The sequence below is a fragment of the Oncorhynchus masou genome, chromosome 11 (assembly GCF_036934945.1).
Source record: "Oncorhynchus masou masou isolate Uvic2021 chromosome 11, UVic_Omas_1.1, whole genome shotgun sequence".
NCBI classification, from domain to species: domain Eukaryota; kingdom Metazoa; phylum Chordata; class Actinopteri; order Salmoniformes; family Salmonidae; genus Oncorhynchus; species Oncorhynchus masou.
In genome coordinates, this window is record NC_088222.1 from 59,129,808 (window position 1) to 59,142,530 (window position 12,723).

Here is a 12,723-nt window from a genome sequence, read left to right on the forward strand (position 1 = left end):
CATCATACCCTGGTGAAGACATCATCATACCCTGGTGAAGACATCATCATAGACATCATTCATACCCTGGTGAAGACATCATTATACCCTGGTGAAGACATCATCATACCCTGGTGAAGACATCATCATACCCTGGTGAAGACATCATCATACCCTGGTGAAGACATCATCATAGACATCATCATACCCTGGTGAAGACATCATCATAGACATCATCATACCCTGGTGAAGACATCATCATACCCTGGTGAAGACATCATCATACCCTGGTGAAGACATCATCATAGACATCATGAAGACATCATCATACCCTGGTGAAAGACATCATCATACCCTGGTGAAGACATCATCATACCCTGGTGAAGACATCATCATAGACATCATCATACCCTGGTGAAGACATCATACCCTGGTGAAGACATCATCATACCCTGGTGAAGACATCATCATACCCTGGTGAAGACATCATCATACCCTGGTGAAGACATCATCATAGACATCATCATACCCTGGTGAAGACATCATCATACCCTGGTGAAGACATCATTATACCCTGGTGAAGACATCATTATACCCTGGTGAAGACATCATCATAGACATCATCATACCCTGGTGAAGACATCATTATACCCTGGTGAAGACATCATCATACCCTGGTGAAGACATCATCATACCCTGAAGTGAAGACATCATCATACCCTGGTGAAGACATCATCATAGACATCATCATACCCTGGTGAAGACATCATCATAGACATCATCATACCCTGGTGAAGACATCATCATACCCTGGTGAAGACATCATTATACCCTGGTGAAGACATCATCATACCCTGGTGAAGACATCATCATACCCTGGTGAAGACATCATCATACCCTGGTGAAGACATCATCATACCCTGGTGAAGACATCATCATAGACATCATCATACCCTGGTGAAGACATCATTATACCCTGGTGAAGACATCATCATACCCTGGTGAAGACATCATCATACCCTGGTGAAGACATCATCATACCCTGGTGAAGACATCATCATAGACATCATCATACCCTGGTGAAGACATCATCATAGACATCATCATACCCTGGTGAAGACATCATCATACCCTGGTGAAGACATCATTATACCCTGGTGAAGACATCATCATACCCTGGTGAAGACATCATCATACCCTGGTGAAGACATCATCATAGACATCATCATACCCTGGTGAAGACATCATCATAGACATCATTATACCCTGGTGAAGACATCATCATACCCTGGTGAAGACATCATCATACCCTGGTGAAGACATCATCATAGACATCATCATACCCTGGTGAAGACATCATTATACCCTGGTGAAGACAAACATCATAGACATCATCATACCCTGGTGAAGACATCATCATACCCTGGTGAAGACATCATTATACCCTGGTGAAGACATCATTATACCCTGGTGAAGACATCATCATACCCTGGTGAAGACATCATCATACCCTGGTGAAGACATCATAGACATCATCATACCCTGGTGAAGACAAACATCATAGACATCATCATACCCTGGTGAAGACATCATCATAGACATCATCATACCCTGGTGAAGACATCATCATAGACATCATCATACCCTGGTGAAGACATCATCATAGACATCATCATACCCTGGTGAAGACATCATCATAGACATCATCATACCCTGGTGAAGACATCATGGTGAAGACATCATCATACCCTGGTGAAGACATCATCATACCATGGTGAAGACATCATCATACCCTGGTGAAGACATCATCATACCCTGGTGAAGACATCATAGACATCATCATACCCTGGTGAAGACATCATCATACCCTGGTGAAGACATCATAGACATCATCATACCCTGGTGAAGACAAACATCATAGACATCATCATACCCTGGTGAAGACATCATCATAGACATCATCATACCCTGGTGAAGACATCATCATAGACATCATCATACCCTGGTGAAGACAAACATCATAGACATCATCATACCCTGGTGAAGACATCATTATACCCTGGTGAAGACATCATCATACCCTGGTGAAGACATCATCATAGACATCATCATACCCTGGTGAAGACATCATTATACCCTGGTGAAGACATCATCATACCCTGGTGAAGACATCATCATAGACATCATCATACCCTGGTGAAGACATCATCATAGACATCATCATACCCTGGTGAAGACATCATCATAGACATCATCATACCCTGGTGAAGACATCATCATAGACATCATCATACCCTGGTGAAGACATCATTATACCCTGGTGAAGACATCATCATACCCTGGTGAAGACATCATCATGAAGACATCATCATAGACATCATGAAGACATCATGAAGACATCATCATACCCTGGTGAAGACATCATCATAGACATCATCATACCCTGGTGAAGACATCATAGACATACCCTGGTGAAGACATCATCATACCCTGGTGAAGACATCATCATAGACATCATCATACCCTGGTGAAGACATCATTATACCCTGGTGAAGACATCATCATACCCTGGTGAAGACATCATCATAGACATCATCATACCCTGGTGAAGACATCATCATACCCTGGTGAAGACATCATTATACCCTGGTGAAGACATCATCATACCCTGGTGAAGACATCATCATACCCTGGTGAAGACATCATCATAGACATCATCATACCCTGGTGAAGACATCATCATACCCTGGTGAAGACATCATCATAGACATCATCATACCCTGGTGAAGACATCATTATACCCTGGTGAAGACATCATTATAGACATCATTATACCCTGGTGAAGACATCATCATAGACATCATCATACCCTGGTGAAGACATCATTATACCCTGGTGAAGACATCATCATACCCTGGTGAAGACATCATCATACCCTGGTGAAGACATCATCATACCCTGGTGAAGACATCATTATACCCTGGTGAAGACATCATCATAGACATCATCATACCCTGGTGAAGACATCATCATACCCTGGTGAAGACATCATCATACCCTGGTGAAGACATCATCATAGACATCATCATACCCTGGTGAAGACAAACATCATAGACATCATCATACCCTGGTGAAGACATCATTATACCCTGGTGAAGACATCATTATAGACATCATTATACCCTGGTGAAGACATCATTATACCCTGGTGAAGACATCATCATACCCTGGTGAAGACATCATCATACCCTGGTGAAGACATCATTATACCCTGGTGAAGACATCATCATAGACATCATCATACCCTGGTGAAGACATCATCATACCCTGGTGAAGACATCATCATAGATATCATCATACCCTGGTGAAGACATCATTATACCCTGGTGAAGACATCATTATAGACATCATTATACCCTGGTGAAGACATCATTATACCCTGGTGAAGACATCATCATACCCTGGTGAAGACATCATCATACCCTGGTGAAGACATCATTATACCCTGGTGAAGACATCATCATAGACATCATCATACCCTGGTGAAGACATCATCATAGACATCATCATACCCTGGTGAAGACATCATCATACCCTGGTGAAGACATCATCATAGACATCATCATACCCTGGTGAAGACATCATCATACCCTGGTGAAGACATCATCATACCCTGGTGAAGACATCATCATACCCTGGTGAAGACATCATCATACCCTGGTGAAGACATCATCATACCCTGGTGAAGACATCATCATACCCTGGTGAAGACATCATCATAGACATCATCATACCCTGGTGAAGACATCATCATAGACATCATCATACCCTGGTGAAGACATCATCATAGACATCATCATACCCTGGTGAAGACAAACATCATAGACATCATCATACCCTGGTGAAGACATCATTATACCCTGGTGAAGACATCATCATAGACATCATCATACCCTGGTGAAGACATCATCATAGACATCATCATACCCTGGTGAAGACATCATCATAGACATCATCATACCCTGGTGAAGACATCATTATACCCTGGTGAAGACATCATTATACCCTGGTGAAGACATCATCATACCCTGGTGAAGACATCATCATACCCTGGTGAAGACATCATCATACCCTGGTGAAGACATCATCATACCCTGGTGAAGACATCATCATACCCTGGTGAAGACATCATAGACATCATCATACCCTGGTGAAGACATCATCATAGACATCATCATACCCTGGTGAAGACATCATTATACCCTGGTGAAGACATCATTATACCCTGGTGAAGACGTCATTATACCCTGGTGAAGACGTCATTATACCCTGGTGAAGACGTCATTATACCCTGGTGAAGACGACATCATTATACCCTGGTGAAGACATCATCATACCCTGGTGAAGACATCATCATAGACATCATCATAGACATCATCATACCCTGGTGAAGACAAACATCATAGACATCATCATACCCTGGTGAAGACATCATCATACCCTGGTGAAGACATCATCATAGACATCATCATACCCTGGTGAAGACATCATTATACCCTGGTGAAGACATCATTATACCCCGATTGAAGACATCATTATACCCTGGTGAAGACATCATTATACCCTGGTGAAGACATCATTATACCCTGGTGAAGACATCATCATACCCTGGTGAAGACATCATCATACCCTGGGGAAGACATCATCATACCCTGGTGAAGAATATGTTTTTTCACGACGCGGATCCTGTGTTCTGCCTTACAAACAGGACAACGGAATGGATCGCATGCAGCGACCCAAAAAACGACTCCGAAAAAGAGGGAAACGAGGCGGTCTTCTGGTCAGACTACGGAGACGGGCACATCGTGCCCCACTTCCTAGCATTCTTCTTGCCAATGTCCAGTCTCTTGACAACAAGGTTGATGAAATCCGAGCAAGGGTAGCATTCCAGAGGGACATCAGAGACTGTAACGTTCTGTGCTTCACGGAAACATGGCTCACTGGAGAGACGCTATCCGAAGCGGTGCAGCCAATGGGTTTCTCCACGCATCGCGCCGACAGAAACAAACACCTTTCTGGTAAGAAGAGGGGTGGGGGTGTATGCCTTATGGCTAACGAGGCATGGTGCGATGAAAGAAACATACAGGAACTCAAATCCTTCTGTTCACCTGATTTAGAATTCCTCACAATCAAATGTAGACCGCATTATCTACCAAGAGAATTCTCTTCAATTATAATCACAGCCGTATATATCCCCCCAAGCAGACACATCGATGGCTCTGAACAAACTTTATTTAACTCTTTGCAAACTGGAAACCATTTATCCGGAGGCTGCATTCATTGTTGCTGGGGATTTTAACAAGGCTAATCTGAAAACAAGACTCCCTAAATTTTATCAGCATATCGATTGCGCAACCAGAGGTGGAGAAACCTTGGATCACTGTTACTCTAACTTCCGCGACGCATATAAGGCCCTGCCCCGCCCCCCTTTCGGAAAAGCTGACCACGACTCCATTTTGCTGATACCTGCCTACAGACAAAAACTAAAAAAAGAAGCTCCCACGCTGAGGTCTGTCCAACGCTGGTCCGACCAAGCTGACTCCACACTCCAAGACTGCTTCCATCACGTGGACTGGGACATGTTTCGACATTGCGTCAGATAATATAACAACATTGACGAATACGCTGATTCGGTGTGCGAGTTCATTAGAACGTGCGTTGAAGATGTCGTTCCCATAGCATCGATTAAAACATTCCCTAACCAGAAACCGTGGATTAATGGCAGCATTCGCGGCGCAGGTCCTAATCCAGGCACTTGTCATCTCCCGTCTGGATTACTGCAACTCGCTGTTGGCTGGGCTCCCTGCCTGTGCCATTAAACCCCTACAACTCATCCAGAACGCCGCAGCCCGTCTGGTGTTCAACCTTCCCAAGTTCTCTCACGTCACCCCGCTCCTCCGCTCTCTCCACTGGCTTCCAGTTGAAGCTCGCATCCGCTACAAGACCATGGTGCTTGCCTACGGAGCAGTGAGGGGAACGGCACCGCAGTACCTCCAGGCTCTGATCAGGCCCTACACCCAAGCAAGGGCACTGCGTTCATCCACCTCTGGCCTGCTCGCCTCCCTACCATTGAGGAAGTACAGTTCCCGCTCAGCCCAGTCAAAACTGTTCGCTGCTCTGGCCCCCCAATGGTGGAACAAACTCCCTCACGACGCCAGGACAGCGGAGTCAATCACCACCTTCCGGAGACACCTGAAACCCCACCTCTTCAAGGATTACCTAGGATAGGATAAGTAATCCTTCTCACCACCCCCCCCTAATGATTTAGATGCACTATTGTAAAGTGGCTGTTCCACTGGATGTCAGAAGGTGAATTCACCAATTTGTAAGTCGCTCTGGATAAGAGCGTCTGCTAAATGACTTAAATGTAAATGTAATGTAAATGTAAACTGAAAGCGCGAACCACTGCTTTCAATCAGGGCAAGGTGTCTGGTAACATGACTGAATACAAACAGTGCAGCTATTCCCTCCGTAAGGCTATCAAACAAGCTAAGCGTCAGTACAGAGACAAAGTAGAATCTCAATTCAACGGCTCAGACACAAGAGGCATGTGGCAGGGTCTACAGTCAATCACGGACTACAGGAAGAAATCCAGCCCAGTCACGGACCAGGATGTCTTGCTCCCAGGCAGACTAAATAACTTTTTTGCCCGCTTTGAGGACAATACAGTGCCACTGACACGGCCTGCAACGGAAACATGCACTCTCTCCTTCACTGCTGCCGAGGTGAGTAAAACATTTAAACGTGTTAACCCTCGCAAGGCTGCAGGCCCAGACGGCATCCCCAGCCGCGCCCTCAGAGCATGCGCAGACCAGCTGGCTGGTGTGTTTACGGACATATTCAATCAATCCCTATACCAGTCTGCTGTTCCCACATGCTTCAAGAGGGCCACCATTGTTCCTGTTCCCAAGAAAGCTAAGGTAACTGAGCTAAACGACTACCGCCCCGTAGCACTCACTTCCATTATCATGAAGTGCTTTGAGAGACTAGTCAAGGATCATATCACCTCCACCCTACCTGACACCCTAGACCCACTCCAATTTGCTTACCGCCCAAATAGGTCCACAGACGATGCAATCTCAACCACACTGCACACTGCCCTAACCCATCTGGACAAGAGGAATACCTATGTGAGAATGCTGTTCATCGACTACAGCTCGGCATTCAACACCATAGTACCCTCCAAGCTCGTCATCAAGCTCGAGACCCTGGGTCTCGACCCCGCCCTGTGCAACTGGGTACTGGACTTCCTGACGGGCCGCCCCCAGGTGGTGAGGATAGGTAACAACATCTCCTCCCCGCTGATCCTCAACACTGGGGCCCCACAAGGGTGCGTTCTGAGGGTGCGTTCACCCACGACTGTGTGGCCACGCACGCCTCCAACTCAATCATCAAGTTTGCGGATGACACAACAGTGGTAGGCTTGATTACCAACAACGACGAGATGGCCTACAGGGAGGAGGTGAGGGCCCTCGGAGTGTGGTGTCAGGAAAATAACCTCACACTCAACGTCAACAAAACTAAGGAGATGATTGTGGACTTCAGGAAACAGCAGAGGGAACACCCCCCTATCCACATCGATGGAACAGTAGTGGAGAGAGTAGCAAGTTTTAAGTTCCTCGGCATACACATCACAGACAAACTGAATTGGTCCACTCACACAGACAGCATCGTGAAGAAGGCGCAACAGCGCCTCTTCAACCTCAGGAGGCTGAAGAAATTCAGCTTGTCACCAAAAGCACTCACAAACTTCTACAGATGCACAATCGAGAGCATCCTGGCGGGCTGTATCACCGCCTGGTACGGCAACTGCTCCGCCCTCAACCGTAAGGCTCTCCAGAGGGTAGTGAGGTCTGCACAACGCATCACCGGGGCAAACTACCTGCCCTCCAGGACACCTACACCACCCGATGTTACAGGAAGGCCATAAAGATCATCAAGGACATCAACCACCCGAGCCACTGCCTGTTCACCCCGCTATCATCCAGAAGGCGAGGTCAGTACAGGTGCATCAAAGCTGGGACCGAGAGACTGAAAAACAGCTTCTATCTCAAGGCCATCAGACTGTTAAACAGCCACCACTAACATTGAGTGGCTGCTGCCAACACACTGACACTGACTCAACTCCAGCCACTTTAATAATGGGAATTGATGGGAAATTATGTAAATATATCACTAGCCACTTTAAACAATGCTACCTTATATAATGTTACTTACCCTACATTATTCATCTCATATGCATACGTATATACTGTACTCTATATCATCGACTGCATCCTTATGTAATACATGTATCACTAGCCACTTTAACTATGCCACTTTGTTTACATACTCATCTCATATGTATGTACTCGATACCATCTACTGTATCTTGCCTATGCTGCTCTGTACCATCACTCATTCATATATCCTTATGTACATATTCTTTATCCCCTTACACTGTGTATAAGACAGTAGTTTAGGAATTGTTAGTTAGATTACTTGTTGGTTATTACTGCATTGTCGGAACTAGAAGCACAAGCATTTCGCTACACTCGCATTAACATCTGCTAACCATGTGTATGTGACAAATAAAATTTGATTTGATTTGCTTAGTGATGTTGGAGACTCTGGTGCCTTTCAAAACAGGTGTTTGTATATATATACTGAGATCATGTGACAGATCATGTGACACTTAGATTGAAGGTAATTGGTTGAATACATGTGTATGCACCACTTTTCCTTTTTTACATTTTTTGAAACAAGTTATTTTTTTTATTTCACTTCACGAATTTGGACTATTTTGTGTATGTCCATTACATTAAATAAAAATAATTTTAAATTACAGGTTGTAATGCAACAAAACAGGAAAAACGCCAAGGGGGATGAATAATTTTTGCAAGGCACTGTAGTTCATGAATTGTCCATAATTCATGAATTAATGCTTGAAGTCGTCACAGATCGTGTCACATAAAACACCTTTAAGTATCAAAAGTAAAATTCCTTCAACCAGACGGCATCATTTAAAAAATATATATATAATTTACGGATAGCCACAGGCACATGCCAACACTCAGACAGAATTTACATAAGAAGCTTTTGTGTTTAGTGAGTCTGCCAGATCAGAGTACAAATACCCCTAAAAAACGACTTAGTACTTTAAAATATGTTTACATAAGTACTTTACACCACAGTGCATGAGAGCATTCTTGTGTGTGTGCTCATATGTGCTTGACTGTCTGCATATTTGTTTAAGTGTATTGACCCTACTCACTGCTCTCTCTTCAGGAGCTTCCCAAACATCTCCGTGGTTACCACAAGTGTTCCCGAGATGAGGTTTTCCAGCTGGGAGCTCTGATCTACAGGGTGAAGTTCGAGGAAGACAAATCCCAGTTTCCCAACGTTCCCAAGATGCTGAAGGAGCTGATCTCTAAGGACCAGATTAAACACCTCTCGCCTGAGGTCTGGAAACGGGTGAGTTGTAAAATCAGAATTTTGATAGGACTAGTTTATCTGGACCGCGTGACCTGACCGAGAAAAACTATACGAGTGCTGATCTTGGATAAGTTTTGCATTTTAGGTCATAAAGAATAAGAGGGGGACCCTGAATGTAGATCCCATTCTTTGTGAATACCCTTACCGCTTCTGGCAAACAGTTCTTCTAGAGTGGTGTTTGTGAGGGTGGATCCCGATGGGGTTCGGAGCGAGTGAGCGGTGCTTGTGAGGGTGGATCCCGAAGGGGTTCGGAGCAAGTGAGTGGTGTTTGTGAGGGTGGATCCCGAAGGGGTTCGGAGCGAGTGAGTGGTGTTTGTGAGGGTGGATCCCGAAGGGGTTCGGAGCGAGTGAGTGGTGTTTGTGAGGGTGGATCCCGAAGGGGTTCGGAGCGAGTGAGTGGTGTTTGTGAGGGTGGATCCCGAAGGGGTTCGTAGCGAGTGAGTGGTGTTTGTGAGGGTGGATCCCGAAGGGGTTCGTAGCGAGTGAGAGGTGTTTGTGAGGGTGGATCCCGAAGGGGTTCGGAGCGAGTGAGTGGTGTTTGTGAGGGTGGATACTGAAGGGGTTCGGAGCGAGTTCTTCTTCTAGAGTGGTGTTTGTGAGGGTGGATCCTGAAGGGGTTCGGAGCGAGTGAGTGGTGTTTGTGAGGGTGGATCCCGAAGGGGTTCGGAGCGAGTGAGTGGTGTTTGTGAGGGTGGATCCCGAAAGGGTTTGGAGCGAGTGAGTGGTGTTTGTGAGGGTGGATCCCGAAGGGGTTCGTAGCGAGTTCTTCTCACAAAAACGTCTGTAAAGTCTGAATCTACGAAAAGCTGAGACTCTCACGAACATGTAATGCTGTTTTGCTCTGTGATGCTCATGAGCCACACATGAGTAGATAGAAGGTAAGGAGTTCTTCTACATAGAAGATCGCAGGAAATCCCAGGACATAGTGTCTATAATACTCTAATAAGCTCACATTGTTTCTGTCACAAACTACACGGTTGTCACTAACTAGTTGGATATTCATTTCCCATTGAGCAAACAATTTCTGTACTTACTGAATTATTTTTTATCAGATGTTTGCTTGGTGGACCTTATTTTTTTGTGTTCTGCTTTTAGCCCTGGTTGTCCTGAAAAGAAAATGGTAAAACACTTAATTGTGAGGCAAAATATAAGGGCTGGACATGCAGATAAATGAAAGTTGTGAGAGAAAAAAATCAGATTTTTGCTGGGGTCTGGCGAACTGTTTGCCACTATAAGTATTATTATTGCGGCAGATTCACCACTATTTGCAAACTTCTGGCACTATTTATAGCTCCCAGAAGTGCTTAATACATTCTATGCTCGTTTCGAGGCAGACAATACCGAGCCATCGGGGAAGACTCTCGCTGCTCCGGACCAGGTGCTTTCACTCTCCGAGGCTGACGTGAGGAACTCTCAAAAACAGTGAATAGTCATGAAGCTGCCAGCCCAGATGGCATTCCTGGCCTCGTCCTCAGAGTGTCTGCTGACCAGCTGAAAAAACAAGGTGACATACCAAAATTAATGTCGCCCAGTCATCAAATAGTGCTTCCATAGGCTGGCCATGACCCACATCAAGGACAGCATGCCAGGCACACTGGACCCTCTCCAAATTGCCTACTGCTCTAACAGATCCACAGAAGATGCCATTTCCATCGCTATTCACACGACCAATAACCCATCTGGACAAGAGGAACTCTTATGTGAGAAGGCTGTTCATTGACTGCAGTTCAGCATTCAGCACTATTGTTCCCTCCAAGCTCGACACCTAGCTCAGAGCCCTGGTCTGGACACCACTCTCTGCAACTGGATCCTGGACTTCCTGACGGGCAGACCACTGGCTGTGAGGATTGGCAACAACACCTCCACACTGACTCTTAACACAGGGACCCCCCAGGGATGTGTCCTCAGCCCTCTGCTGTACTCCCTGTTCCCCCACAACTGCATCAAATTTGCTGACAACACCATGGTTGGAGGCGTGATAATCAACAATGACGAGTCAGCCTATACGGAGGAGGTAGTTGAACTTGCATTGTGGTGCCAGGATTGCAAGGCCCTCCAGCGGGTGGTGAAGATGGCCCAGTACATCACTGGGACAATGCTCCCACCCATCCAGAACATCTACTCAAAACTGCGCATGAGGAAAGCCCGCAACATCATCAAGAAGCCTACACACACCGGTATCGGAGCAGACTGCTGAACACTGAACTGGACTGACCAACTGCTCTGATTCTCGTTACTTTAGCACACACACACACACACACACATTCATGCTACACACACGTCACAACTGCTGCTACCAGAATCGTATTATGATCGCTAAATACTGCACAATTTAAACACTTGCCCCCCAATCCCCCCTTCCCCAAAACATGTTTAAATATTGGACTATAATTGTGCCTTTCTGTACTGTACTGATGCTAAAATGTTTATTCTACTGATCAATTCACTTTATGTTCATATTCGTATCTTGTGTTATTTCTTTGGTTGGACGGTGTATATCATTTGTATCCCGTACATACGACTAATAAATCTTGAAACTTGATTTTGTTGCACACTATTTACTTGCGGGAAGTTCACAGCAACAAATTCATTTTTGTGTCGGGACCATGGTCCTAGTCGTTGTATCATCAAAAATATATAAACAACATGCTAATTAAATTGTCTGAGCAATGATTTTGTGCTAATTTAGCATAGGTACAGTAGTTTAGTGAACTACGCTTGCGTGAAGAGTAACCCAAGACCTAAAGACTTGCTCTAGCTTCTCAAATAAATGCCTAAGCTTTAGGTCAGTGGGATAAGAAACCAGGGTTTAAATCATATTTGGTCGCAAACTCTGCTGCTTGTTTTTCTGTCTCAGAGTCTATAGTGGCGTTCTTCAACAAGCAGTCGGGGAAGACTCGAGAGGAGGCTATCATTCCTCAAAGTCATCTTCAAGTGGCCTACATTTGGCTCGGCCTTCTTTGAAGTCAAGGTAAAGATGTATATAGGAATGCTGTATAGATTTCTGTATGAATTATTCTTTAGTGCATTAGAGTTACTGTGTGCATTTGAGTGCTGTTTGGTACTTTAGGAGGTTTTTGTTCCAATGTTCAACTAACTTTTCTTGATCAATGGTCAGAAAACTCAACTCTATCTCAGGTCATGGACTATTGCTATTGACCTGCTCAGAGTTGCTGTGAATTCCTTGCTACTACCTCACTGGTGAGCTAC

The 12,723-nt window shown here is 45.0% G+C and overlaps 1 pseudogene; it reads left to right on the plus strand.

Moving 5' to 3' along the window:
• LOC135547892 (unconventional myosin-VIIa-like) overlaps window positions 1–12,672 on the plus strand; it is a 56,645-nt pseudogene extending 43,973 nt beyond the window's left edge.
• The last annotated feature ends 51 nt before the right edge of the window (window positions 12,673–12,723 follow it).